The following is a 15,167-nucleotide window of genomic DNA, read 5'->3' as shown; positions in this document are numbered from 1 at the left end:
TTTCTGTTCCTTAAACATATTCAAATGTCATTGCTTTGAAACTCCCGCTCAGTTGTCAGTTTACAATCAAAGAATAAATATGGATTCTGATTTTCAGTTTTTTCAGCTCTTTGATCTTTTAGCACCTATAGTCTCACTTCCACACACACAAAACACCCACACACACATGCCTGAAGCAACTGTAATACAGTTCTATTCTATTACACAGAATAGGCTCTTCATATAGAATACACTTTAGAATATACAGGCTGTTGTATTTCATGTATAGCACTGCCGTGGGTGCATGTAAATAATGCCCCCTGAATCTGTTCCATTGAGCTGCTGATTCATGTGGTTGGAGTGTTTGTGTATGGTGGAAAAAAAAACAGCCTGTCATGCCAGGGCGGTACTTATCGCTGCATCTGTGAGCTTGCGGTTTTGTCTCTGTAGACGTCAGAGGCTTTGGATCGGTTCTGCAAAAGCTTCTACATGCTACTGAGGCTCAGATCTGAAATGGACTTAGACAGCAAACCAGATGGGGGGCAGGAGGGGGGCTGGGAGTGTAGGAAGGGCACAATTAATGCTCTATTTCCTCCCTAAGCAGGCATCCTCTGGAGGTGGGGATGGAAGAGTTAGCATGTGTCCCCCACATCCCTTACATAAGCTTTATGTAAAGTCTGGACTCAGGCTGGCACCTCCGTGCTGGGAGGCGCAGACTGTTGAATGAAGACCTAGGGGTAGGTGGCGGAGACAGCTGACTGGCAGCAGGCCTAATTTGCCAAGCTTTCTGCTTGGCCCCTCTCTGTGCGTGTCTCGCCTGTGTGCCAGAGTCCTCCAGCTGTGTGTGTGGGCCACTGAGCCAGCAGCACTAACATAAACACAAGGCATTTTAGAATGGCCACACTGTACACAATGGGCATGCCAGAGACGCCTAGTCTTCATCTGTGCGCTTCACCACTGAGTATCTAAGCCATACCACTAGCTGTTACAAGAAGCATTTGAACATGTGTAGGAGTGAATGGAAAGATGGGACATGAAGAAACAGAGTAAAAAAGACAGAAGGAAAGCAAGTGAGAGAGTCTTGCCTGTGGTTGCAAGCTCTGTAGTCCACCTCAGTGGCATATTAGACTGTATGGAGACCCGATGATTACAGACCACCAGCAAAGAAACCATTGTTTAAAAGCATGTTACAATTATAGCATGAAGTTTAAACACATTTAGGGTGGGTCATGGCTAATTCTATGAACTGGTTTAACTATATTATTATTATCCTGTTAAATGATTCCCTAAACAATTACTTGTTTTTACAGAAAAACTTGCATCCTAAACACATTTTATTAGGAAACAAAGGTGGCAAAACTATGCACATCCTTCACTTATGAATAAGTACAGATACTCGTGTTTTAAAAGACTCTGGTAAAAAGTGTAAGTACTGACTATACGTTTTTACCTCAAGTTAAAGTAATAAAGTTTGGGCTCTGACATGTACTAAAGTAAAAAGTAGCCATTACTCCTGCAGTGTCACACTGGTAAATGGACCTCAAGTCATATTAATATTTGTCCTGTCAATCGATTGAAATATTTAATCCCGATTGAACGCATGATTGTCATAAGTTAACTCACGATTAATCACAACTTAATCACATATTTTTTATCTGTTCTAAATGTACCCTAATTTAATCCTTTTAAAGGCTTTAATACTCTAATCAACATGGGCATGGACAAATTTTAATGCTTTGTGCAAATGTATGCTTATTATTAGTAAAACCAAACTCAACATAGAGCATGAAGACAAAATATTCTTGTAAATGTTTTAAAGTAATTATGTTGTTTTAAATTACATAAATCATCAGCACACCAAACGGAACCTTTGCTATGATATCAAGGTGATATTTGAGGTGATATCAAAGAAACTGGACCACTTCCAACTTTCATATGAATTACATAATCAGAGAATATTTGTTTTTGATGAGATTTCAAGCTTTCTATTCATATATTTATTATGTCTGTGAGGAAAGTATTCACTGAGATTCAGGTTGTTTGATTTATGTATCTGTGAAGAGAGTTGACAGGAACGGCAGAAAGCGCCCTTTTCTTTATTTAACAAAAGCACAACGTTTTGTTGTTATTATGAACGTATAGAAATAAAAGTAGATCCTTTACAGATTCGAATGATGTATTGCTCTTATCTGTGCTATAAAAAAAAATCTGTTATGAAGAAGAAATGACACAAAACGCGTCGGCGAGTCTGTCAACCCCAGAAGGTTAATTATGTGCATCAGGATGGATTTTGTTGCTTAATTTGAGACTTAATTTGAGACAAACTAATATTTACTGAATAAAAAACATTTTTTGGTGGAGTTTTTTATTGTATTTTTTTATATCTGAGTAAAACAGGACATCATGTATAAATGTGTGTTGCAATGGTGATAATTTCGCCTCTTTTATATTTATATTTTTTATTTAGAAAAAAGTTCAAACAGAAATGCGTGCTGCATTAATCACGCATTATTAAAATTAGTGCTGTTAAAATGAATTTGCGTTAACACGATGACCAGGAATGTTTCTGTTCTTAGTCATGTTTACATTGCTGACTCTCTCTGTTTCATCCACGTTAACATACTTCTTGTTGCCTTCGTAAACTAGCCTACATATGTGATGTGTAATAGCCAGAAAATTATACAGCAATGGTAGATTAAAAAAAAGCCACGCAATGACAAGAAATCGTTTGATGGGCTGAAAACAGCGTTTAATGAGAAGAAAAAATATTGATCATGTCATCAAATAGATTAAAACTAAAGTAATGAGCCTGGTTTGAAGAAGCAAAAAGTACAGATATTTGTGTAAAAAAGTTTATGAGTTAAATTAAAAAGTTTGAAAGTCTGAAAAGTAAATAGTAAAGCCAAGTAGTGATACCAAAGAAATCTACTTAAGTACAGTAATTAAGTATTTGTACTTAACATTACTTCCCACCACTGTTATGAAATTCTTGCTAGGAGGCAATCAGACTTCTTCTTCTTCTTCTTCTTCTTCTTCTTTCGGCTGCTCCCATTAGGGGTCGCCACAGCGGATCATCCGTCTCCATACCACCCTGTCCTCTATATCTGCCTCTTTTACACCAACTACCTGCATGTCTTCCCTCACCACATCCATGAACCTCCTCCTTGGCCTTCCTCTTTTCCTCCTACCTGGTGGCTCCATCTTCAGCATTTTTCTACCAATATAATTCATGTCCCTTCTCTGCACATGTCCAAACCATCTCAATCTCGCCTCCCTCACCTTGTCACCAAAACATCCTACATGTGCTGTCCCTCTAATAAACTCATTTCTAATCTTGTCCATCCTCGTCACTCCCAACGAAAACCTCAACATCTTCAGCTCTGCTACCTCCAGCTCCACCTCCTGTCTTTTACTCAATGCCACTGTCTCTAATCCATACAACATCGCAGGTCTCACCACAGTCCTATAAACTTTCCCTTTCATTCTTGCAGATACTCTTCTATCACAAATCACTCCTGTCACTCTTCTCCACCCACTCCACCCTGCCTGCACTCTTTTCTTTACTTCCCTAACACACTCTCCATTACTTTGCACTGTTGACCCCAGGTACCTGAACTCCTCCACCTTCTCCACCTCTTCTCCCTGCAACCGCATCACTCCACTGCCCTCTCTCTCATTCACACACATGTACTCTGTCTTACTCCTACTGACTTTCATTCCCCTTCTCTCCAGCGCATATCTCCACCTCTCCAGGCTCTTCTCAACCTGCTCTCTACTCTCACCACAAATCACAATATCATCTGCAAACATCATAGTCCAGGGAGACTCCTGTCTGACCTCGTCCGTCAACCTGTCCATCACCACTGCAAACAGGAAAGGGCTCAGGGCCGATCCTTGATGCAGTCCAACCTTCACCCTGAACCAGTCTGTCGTACCTACTGCACACTTTACTGCCGTCACACTGTCCTCATACATGTCCTGCACCACCCTCACATACTTCTCTGACACACCTGACTTCCTCATACAATACCACAACTCCTCTCTCGGCACCCTGTCGTACGCTTTCTCTAAATCCACAAATACACAATGCAGCTCCTTCTGTCCTTCTCTATACTTCTCCATCAACATCCTTAAAGCAAATAAGGCATCTGTGGTGCTCTTCTTCGGCATGAAACCATACTGTTGCTCACAGATGGTCACCTCTTCTCTCAACCTGGCTTCCACTACTCTTTCCCATAACTTCATGGTGTGACTGATCAACTTAATTCCCCTGTAGTTACTGCAGGTCTGCACATCTCCCTTATGCTTAAAGATCGGTACCAGCACACTCCTTCTCCATTCCTCAGGCATCCTCTCCCCTTCCAGAATCCTGTTAAACAATCTGGTTAAAAACTCCACTGCCATCTCTCCTAAACATCTCCACGCTTCTACCGGTATGTCATCTGGTCCAACCGACTTTCCATTCTTCATCCTCTTAATCGCTGCTCTCACTTCCTCCTTACTAATCCTATCTACATCCTGCTTCACTAACTCCACATCCTCCAACCTTCTCTCTCTCTGATTTTCCTCATTCATCAGCTGCTCAAAATACTCCCTCCATCTTCTCAACACACTCTCCTCACTAGTCAACACATTTCCCTCTCCATCCTTTATTGCTCTAACTTGCAGTACATCCTTCCCAGCTCGGTCCCTCTGCTTGGCCAATCGGTATAAATCCTTTTCTCCTTCCTTAGTGTCCAACCTCTTATACAGTTCCTCATATGCCTTTTCCTTGGCTTTCGCCACATCCCTTTTAACCTGCTGCCGCATCTCCTTGTACTCCTGCCTACTTTTCTCATCACTCTGTCGATCCCACTTCTGTTTTGCCAACCTCTTCCCCCTAATGCTCTCCTGCACTTCCTCATTCCACCACCACGTCTCCTTGTCTTGCTTTCTATTTCCAGATGTCACACCAAGTACTTTTCTAGCTGCCTCCCTCATCACTCCTGCAGTAGTTGCCCAATCATCCGGCACCTCTTCACCACCACCGAGCCCCTGTCTGACCTCTTCCCTGAACCTCACACTACACTCTTCCTCCTTCAGTTTCCACCATCTTATTCTTCTTTCAAACCTTACTTTCCTCCTCTTCTTCTTCGCCTCCAAAACCATCCTACAGACCACCATCCGATGCTGTCTAGCTACACTGTCCCCCGCCAACACCTTACAGTCTCCAATCTCCTTCAGGTTGCATCTCCTACACAGAAGATAATCCACCTGTGTGCACCTTCCTCCACTCTTATACGTCACCCTATGATCCTCCTTCTTCTTAAAATACGTGTTCACCACTGCCATTTCCATCCTTTTAGCAAAATCTACCACCATCTGCCCTTCCACATTCCTCTCCTTAAAACCATACCTACCCATCACCTCCTCATCACCTCTGTTCCCTTCACCTACATGCCCATTAAAGTCTGCCCCAATCACCAATCGTTCTTTCCTAGGTACACCATCTACCACTTCATCTAATTCACTCCAGAATCTTTCTTTCTCCTCCATCTCACAGCCAACTTGTGGAGCATAGGCACTGATGACATTTATCATCATCCCTTCAACTTCCACCTTCACGATCATCACCCTATCAGAAACTCTCTTCACCTCCACTACACTCTTACTGTACGCTTTCTTCAGAATCACCCCTACACCATTTCTCTTCCCATCCACACCATGATAAAACAGTTTAAACCCACCTCCAATGTTCCTGGCCTTACTCCCTTTCCACTTGGTCTCCTGAACACACAACACATCTACCTTTCTCCTCTCCATCATATCAGCTATCTCTCTCCCTTTACCCGTCATAGTACCAACATTTAAAGTACCAACCCGAACCTCTACTCTCCTACACTGCTCCTTTTCCTGCCGTCTCTGTAGACGCCTTCCTCCTCTCCTTCTCCTCCTTCGGCCAACAGTAGCCCAATTTCCACCGGTACCCTGTCGGCTAACGATACCTGTGGCGGTCGTTGTTAACCCGGGCCTCGACCGATCCGGTATGAAATTCTCATTTGTGATCCGCATATTTGATTTGGCACATGTTTTACGCTGGATGCCCTTCCTAACGCAACCCTCCCCATTTACCCGGGCTTGGGACCGGCACTAAGAGTACACTGGCTTGTGCCCCCCTAATGGCTGGGTTCTAGGAGGCAATCAGACTGATAACAATAATATCAATAGTAAATGCTTGTGTCTTTCATTGTCAAATGACTGAACACAAAAAAAGGAATATTTTTTTGTTTCTTAGTTTTTTGCATGCAAGTATTTGTGCCTGTGGGTCTTCACATATATTAAAACATTAAAATAGTTAAATCATGATGATTTGTTTGCTGTAGACGAGAGCGGGGTCTCAGCCTCTACTTGTTTGGCAGCATGTAGCACGATGTTATTGAACAAGCAGTGCTGGGACACAGCAGAGTGTGTGTTCGAGGTGGGAGGTCAGAGAGACAGACACGAGAGAGTGTTTGTTCAACTGCTGAGTTTTTGTGTCTGGAGCCTGGAGTCCAAACATGCAATCAAATAACCAATTACTCTTCTTTCCACTGCCACAGCAATATATCTTAACTTTTCATGTTTTACAGTGTTGCAAACAATATTTGTTCTTTTTCACTTTTTTTAACACCTGACCCACTTAAGGGTCTTATATTATATTGATTTTGTATTTTATTTGTATGAAACATATATCAAATCATATATATTTTTAACAATTATATCTTTTTTTAATTAATCAAGTGCCACCTCTTCTGCCTCTTCAGCTCACAGGTGCTTTTCACTGATCTCTAGTTAGTATTATTATTCTTCATTAAGCATACCCATATCGTTTGTTCATATGCATTAGCTTGCTAATAGACCTTTTAAAGATTGAGGTAAATGTTTCCCATGTCAGTACAAGCAGACATCGGTCTTGCTGTTTCAAACCTAAGCAGAAATCCACCACAAGCTGAATCGGTTCCTTGTGGTCTGTCTGACCTGTGTGTTCTTTCATTATAAAAACACCAGGGACTATTACATAAAGATTTATTTACAGTGTTCCAGCTTCATCTTATTAACATTGTTCATAACATTGCGTGTAAGATCACTAATTCCAAAAATTCTCAGAGTTACAAAGGTTTGAGTAATAGTGATTTTCATTTTTCTCATGCATACATTAACTCATGTTGATGGAACAGCTGATTTACATTTAGTGACATATTTAAACCTGCATTAAAGGCTTAAAATGCCCAAATGCCATCATCTAAATGGCAAGGGAGTGCAGTGTGTGCTTCCACTAATATATAGCTCAGACACCGCAGTGCTATAGCTACAACAGAAATATAATAACTTTACCTCATTTATAGGGTGCCAATTCTTTTTTCTAATTAATATCTAGTATTATTTGTCTTTATTTTTGGATATCATTATTTTGCTATAAATAAACAAATTAAACCAGACAGTACAATTCCTACAAAAAACTGTAGTAACTCACTCTGACTATAAAACGAAGCTGATAAATCAATGTTTGTATGAGTGACTTAAACATAAATTTAGCCAAACAGGAGTGTCTGTAGGATTTGTTTACACAAAAAAAGCAGGATTTTTACATCAAATACCACATTTCATGTCTAAATACTCATATGAACAATTTATCAATGAATTCATATATGTCCGAATTGATAAATGAGGCCATAATATAGTAATAGAGCACCACCAGCCACATATTGTGATGTATCCTTCTATTGGTTCTCTACCAAACAGTGTGTCTGGTCCCTGCTCAGCAACAATGTATTCTCACGACTGTCCGTATCCTCGTTTCCTGGTCTAGTGTATGCATCAATTTCACAAAACTCTTCCCGTGTAAGTAGAAGATGACTTTCTGGAGGCTTTAGGATAAAAACAAGATGTCTTCTGTTTGCTGGTAAAATGTGTATGAAGCTGTCACAATTCTCTTGTTGAAGGCTGTGTGCAAATATGACACTGCATTAATGTTTAGTGAAAAAAGCATTTACATTTACGACATTTAGCAGAAGCCCGTGTCCAGAGCCACGTACAAAAGTGCTTTGAGTCTCTAGCAATGAATAAATCTACACTGGTACGCTAGATTACAAACTTAATATAAATCAGACTATAACTCTTGATTTCTACAAAGCAAACTAAGAAAGTGTTAATTTAAGTGTTTCAGGAAGAGGTAGGTCTTCAACCGTCGTTTGAAGATAGCCAGGGACTCTACGGACATCAGGGGGAAGTTTATTCCACCACCTCGGTGCCAGAACAGAAAAGAGCCTTGAAGTATACTTATCTCTTACCCTGAGAGAAGGTGGTACTAGTCGAGCAGTGCTGGAGGATCTCAGACAGCGTGTTGCAGTGTGAGGTGTGATGAGATCTACATTGAAAATAAACTCGAAAGGCTATAGATAGAGAGAAAGACATAATAAGAAACGAATACCACTGATGTGTGTTTTATTTAAAATGTAATTTCTCATGTGTTTACAATATTAAGCTTTGGTTGTTTCAGATTCAATGTTAAGGCAAAACTAAAGTTTGTTTGCATATAAAAGGTTCAACATTACACATCTGGAGAGAAGCGAAAACATGCACAATTGCAATTTTTCAATAAATATTGAGTTTGGCTTGCGACTTCTTCCCAGTTTTTATTTTGGCTCACTGTGAATCTGAGTTTGACACCCCTGCTTTAGATGTTGTAGAGAAGAAATCGACAAGAACGAGCCACACTAGCAACATGTGAGGAGAAGTACAGTTGATTGTCCACAGTTACCCCAAGGTTACGAGCAGTGGCTGAAGGGGAGAGCAGAGAGTCATTAAGATTTATTTAGAGATCTTGACCTGAAGATAAATCACATAGGGGTGACCAACAGTTCTGTTTTGCATTTTGCTCAGTATCTGCCCAAAAAGAGCCAAGTGTGTCACTGCTTTAAAATTTTGTGCCAATACAAAAGCTTTTAAGTAAAAACCCATCATACAACGTTAAGAAATGGAGGCTGGTGCATTTAGGTTCATTTTGAGATGTCAAATGGGAAGTCATTTCAGGATGTGCCCTAACATAAACATTTTACTTGAATCACATAGAAGAAATGTAGGATAAAGTTAAACAGTGACAATACTAAACAGATCATGCTACTTTGGGGGAATACATGCATTTGAATAGAATAATTGAATTGCTATTTAAATTGCTGGTTATTAAATCAAACAGAAAAGATTGTGCCAGTAGAAAAACATTTTCAGCAGGAAACATTAATCACAATGCGTCTGATAAATCAGTGTTCTCCACTATTCTTAGCTCCACTACATTGTCTTGGCTTGGCTTGCATGGTAGCTACAGTTGATAAGAAGGATTATAAAATGTAACATAGGTACATAGGTACTGCACAGCTGGCATGGCACTCTATAATGTGTCAACATGGAGGATTGTGGGTAATTTACCAAGACATGCCATTGTATATATTGGAAAACCTTAAAAATATATTGTCATGGAGCATTTACCAACTAATTATTGAAAAGAATATTTTACATTGTCTGTGGTTTTAAATGGTGTGTAAGAAACTCGGAGGATCCTTAAATAATAATAATAAAATGTATGGTATTGTTTTTATTTTTGTCTGTATTGATGTAACTTCTAGGGTTAGGTTCAAAAACAAAATAGTAGATATGCCACCACTATATGTGGTCAAATTGCAAAAAATATTTTTCTATTATATGGTATCACGAAACATAATTTATTTTTCAGCATGACAATAATGCATCAAACCTGTTTAACTATTAATAAACCTGTATAATGTTTAATATGTACAGTCTACAAGATATATTTAACATCTGTATTTTTGTATTATGTAAAAAAATACATAATAATAATTATATGATACAATGATTTTTACAGTTTTGCAGTTTTACATTACAAGATTCAGTATAAAATTCAACAATAAATCAGCTGCTTCGAATTATATTTAATGATATATCAATTCCGTATGACATAATAATTGTATAATTATTATATAACAATTATATAAGTTAAAAGATGTACTGTCACATTACCCGTGTGTGTGTGTGTGTGTGTGTGTGTGTGTGTGTGTGTGTGTGTGTGTGTGTGTGTGTGTGTGTGTGTGTGTGTGTGCGGGGGGGTGTCCTATAGTGTGTTGTATCAACTAATACAATTTAATGTGTCTTCTGTTTTTTTTTAAACATGCTGTCTGATATGGTATAAATGATGGCTTAATAAGGCTGATTGATCTAAATAAATTGCACTTAAGGCTCCCTGTGCTCTTCTGGCAGTCCACAGTGAGGAACAGAATGTCATGCGTAATGTTGATCACCGTGTTTACTGTGATGGTAAAGAACAGTCTTAAAGGTCAACAGCAAGCAGCAGCATTAGTGTCAGTCTAAAGGGATCAGGATCATATTGTCGTATATGTAAGTCAAAGGCATCAGTGAGAGATAAAGGAGCGGCAGCACTATTCTCTGACTTGTTTCTAATGTCTGTACTCTCAATAGTGACTTTGAACCACAAGTGATATGAGCACAGCCCATGCGTTTAAAAAAAAAAAAAAAACCCAGACTAAACCAAACTCCAAAGACAAAAGACGTGTCCTCTAGCACAGTACACACAGCTCCCTTGATCATGCAGCACACATGCAATGAGAAAGTCAATTGTCTGAGATGACAAGAAGGATTGAGTCATGATGCTAGGTTTATTGTGTGCACATCGCAAGCTGCTCAACCAAGGGCTAGATTTAGTCTATTTATTATAGCTATTTAATCTTCCCTGGAGCCTTGAAAATGCAATAACTCAGTACTTAAAGGTCTCAATATCTGGAATATCTATATAGCCTAGACAACACCGTAACTCATTCATATCTACCTCAGGTTATGATATACTTTCTACAGAAAAATATCGTTCCCTCACTGTGCACGAAGATCTTATTTGTTCGTAAGGGTACAGTCACATAGTTGTGATATTAACACATGCTTAGTCACACAGACATCGATGCACACTAACTCACGCAACCATAACAAAGTGGCGTGTTCGGACATGTACAGTTTCAAAGAAACATTACCTGCTTAGTCTGAGATTCAGGCTAGCTATAAGGATTGTGTACACAGCTCTGCTTGAAAAAACTGCATTCACATCTAAGTGTGTGCAGTGTACACAAGAGGACGAGCGACATACAAGTGAGGTTTTTTCATTTATGGATCTCCAGGCATCAAAACAAGTCACCAAACTAAGTCTAAGAAGCAAAAGTATTCCTTGGGGGATTTTTTTGATAATTAAGGGTGATTTACGAATTGGCGTGCAATTTAGAATTAAAATCCAAAAGTTGGACCCATCTGACATTTGTGTGTGCTTGCTGATCATCACATCCCAGATTTAGTTCTTTTGCTGGAATTCCACCAGATTTTGGGCTGTGGGGATTTACTCATTCAGGCACAAGAGCATGTGAGGTCAGGTACTGATGTCAGCATTCTAGTCTATCCCAAATCTCTTTAGTAAGTTTAAGGTATACGTTCTGTCCAGGACACTCAAGTTTTTCCACTTCAAAACTTGGCAAGCCATGTCTTACTGGAGCTCACTTTGTGCACAGGGACAGTGCTAGAACTGGTTTAGATATTTTTAAATATTTACTTTATAATCATCTCTAATCTAAGTTGGGTAAAATTGTTGTACTTTTAAAATGGGCTCAATCAACATCAACTATCATTAAAAGAAAAGAAAAAATATAGAAAAATATCTTCCCATGATCTTAAGAAAAGTTTCTGTTGAATTTGTAACTTGTGGAATATTCCAAGGGGATACATTTGTCCAAGTGGCATGAGACACAGCAATTTGCATCTTCTTCTAAACTAATGGATATAATGAATAAATCACGATAAACAATATTTCAAACATAATATTTTAAATGAATTGACAATGTAAGCCATAGCTATTTTGAGCTGGGGAGGCAAATTTTGTGACTTTAAAATGTGGTTTGCGAAAAGAAATGTGGCTAATATTTGCTAGGAAACCTGGCTAGCTCCGTTATCTAGCAATCTAGCTAACTTAGCTAATGATTATTTCACTGAACAATGCATGCACAAGCTACTCTGTCTTCTGGTGGCCTGGGAAGACAGAGCTGCTATCTTCCACTAGATTGGATTGTATACGAGTGCCTGTGGTGTTTGCAGCTGAGCTAATCTTCCTTCCTTGCTGCATCGGTTGTTGCTGCTGACCCATAGAGAAACCTGTCTGTGTTATCAAAGAAGATTTGGGCACTTGAGGCTTAATGTGTCTGTGAGAAGGTTTAAGGTAAACAGTATGATTCCCTGCCCCCAAGCCTGAAAAATATCACCACAGACTCATTCTCAGATAACACTTGTGAGTGACATGTCCAATATACACCAATCTCTCTCTCTCTCTCTCTCTCTCTCTCTCTCTCTCTCTCTCTCTCTCTCTCTCTCTCTCTCTCTCTCTCTCTGTGTGTTATCATGTGACATTTTCTACACTCCAGGAGGTTATATGGGCACAGTAGGGTTATTGTAAAGCTCATTGCAAGTGTAACAGCAGAAGCAAAACTTTGTCCTAATGTTCATAGGTGGCTGAGAGCAGCGTAATTTGGTTAGCAGCAGGTTGCACCAGCAGAATCACTGTCATAACCTAGATTAAACACAAATGGCCACTATGTTCAAGTTTACAGACTACATATAACATAAATTCAAGCTTAAAACTTGCTCCTACCCCCTGTTAGGTGCAACATCTGCCATAAACAAAATGGTTCTAAGGGTGCAGAGTGTGATGGTTCTTCTATGATGAATTCTTTATATCTGAAGTATTTTGTGGTCTATGATCTGGGAACATCAACACCACCAAATTACACTTATTTTATCAGCATGTACACATGTAAGGGATCAGAGGAGCTACAAAATATTTTTCAATCAGGCAGTATAACAGACATTCCATTCTGTTTAAGATTATAGGCCTGGTAGCTCCTATTTAAAACATTTTAGTGTAATATAAAACTAATATTCTTAGTATGTTCATTGTGTGTTTCTATGGTTTGTTATTGAAAAGTTGTTGCACAAAATCCAAAGCAGAACAAGTGCATAAAAAGATGAATAATCTGAGTCATAGAGACAGGCTTTGTTTGTTTTATGTATTACTAGTTATAACATTACTTTATACACATGTTCAGAATTTCTCACTGTTTCAGTTCAGAATCAACTATACACTCTGCATTTTAATCACACTGCCTGCAGGACTGCAAAGTATATTACAAGCTACCGGTATACACAAACCACATGATGCAGAAACTACGATTTAGAAATTATGGAGGAACTGTTTTGTATTAAAGACTAAAATAAGCCCTACCTCAAGGAAAAAATCTTTTAAAACTTAAGTGATGCAACACAAACTCAATACAAGGTAGCTTACTTCCCAGTGCTGCTCAATATACTCATATTAGATTTTTTTTTTCTTTTATTAATGATAAAGCAAATTACAGTATTTGAGGTGTAAATATAATGTTATGATCGCACTCTGAGTGTTATTATGACTTAAGGTTTAAGTTTCTGTGAATTTTATTTGCAATGTCAGACACAATTCGGTAGTCAAAGCTAGACATTTAAATATTTCCCCTGTAAATGCATTCACTGGAGACATTCACTTGAGACCCAAAAGGTCTGCCGTTGCTCTGGGAATAGAACTGCATCAGGCTTATTTTGTGTGTCCTGATAGTGTGTATTCTGCCAAGGTGTGAAAAACGAAAATCTACACCACAAAGCGTTTGCTTTTCCACTGCAGTTCAGTATTTGGAGTGTCTCATATCCTCTCCTTCACTTAATGTTTATGCTGTCCAATACTAACGACACAGTGTGCCACAAAAGAAAAATATGAGGTTTCAGCTCTGCTTTAAATACAGAATGAATGAAGTGTCCTAGGAGAACATGCAGGAAGCCAGACTCCTACTGAAAATTCCAGGTAAAGTGATCTCTGTGGAAGAGAAGTAATTACAAAAATACAAAGATGAAGAGTAGAGGATAAGAACATTTTCTTGGTTTCTAATTTCTTCTAAAATGCCTTTTTATTTGCTTGAGCTGAACATCAACAATCAAATAGTCTAATCTGGAAAGCTAAACTAGCTAGCTGATGTTTTCAGAGAAACTGGCTTGTTCTTTGTTCTGTTGGATAATGATCAATTTGGTAAATTTGGTACTTTGAGCTGCTAATTTGCATTGGATTTTTATTGAAAACCAGTGCCTGTGGTGTTTACAGAGAGAGAGAAAGGTAGGGAGGAGGCATACTTGGAAGGAAAGGAGTGAAGGAAATTGAGAAACATCAGGTTGCAGGAAAAAGAACTAGGGTCTGATTCGTCCCGGTAGGAGCATGTGGTGCCACAAGCTGGCAGGCGAGCAAATAATGGGATTTTGATTTAAGAACTGCTTTCAGATCAGCTTTGCCTACCGCAGGTTCATACTTTGGTGTGGTTGCTCTAGCAGACATGTTAATGAGGCCTGCAAATGGGTCTGCCATACACATTTCAGCAATGCTGCAGTTTGCACACTGCTTGGCCTACTAATAACCTTAGGATGGCTCAGCTTTGAGCTTACTTTTCCGCAGATGTATGCGACTGCCACGTGAATCAGTGTTCAAGCAGCATGTGAGAATAAATAGCATTCACAGATAAAAAGATAGATAGAAATCTGCTTCATAGTTAATTTTGCAGGTCAGCCAGTTTCTTTACTTCTTCAGTTCTTTTTTCAACACAGTAGCAAGTCTTACTAGCTATTTAAGAGATGGCAGTTCCATGGACTTCCTCTCATGCTCGTCATAGTGAGAACACAGGTCACCTAGCACTTCATCAGCCCTGGAGTGCAGAGTGAAAGAAATCTTCAGAAGAGAAAAGCAAGTAGAGAGTGGAAAATGAGCCGAGGTCAGACAGGGCCAAACGCCTGCTTCCTGCGTCCCCCAACGTCCTCGGTCTCTAGGATCAGCTTGCTGAAGCCTGCTCTCCCATGAGAGAGCACTGGGGTCGACAGGGTTATCCTGGCCATCACAGACGGGCCTTCACAAACGGTCCAGTGTGAGCACTGTGACCCAGGGGAACCGATTCTCTAAACACAGCCTGCAATAGCACAAACAGCTCTGTGTGACACAACTGCTCAAATTATTTCCAGCCATTCCATGCGGACCTCGTTCACCA

This window comes from Silurus aristotelis, assembly GCF_946808225.1.
Source record: "Silurus aristotelis genome assembly, chromosome: 15".
NCBI lineage: Eukaryota > Metazoa > Chordata > Actinopteri > Siluriformes > Siluridae > Silurus > Silurus aristotelis.
The sequence above is the reverse complement of the archived record's forward strand: the minus strand, read 5'-3'. Positions refer to the sequence as shown.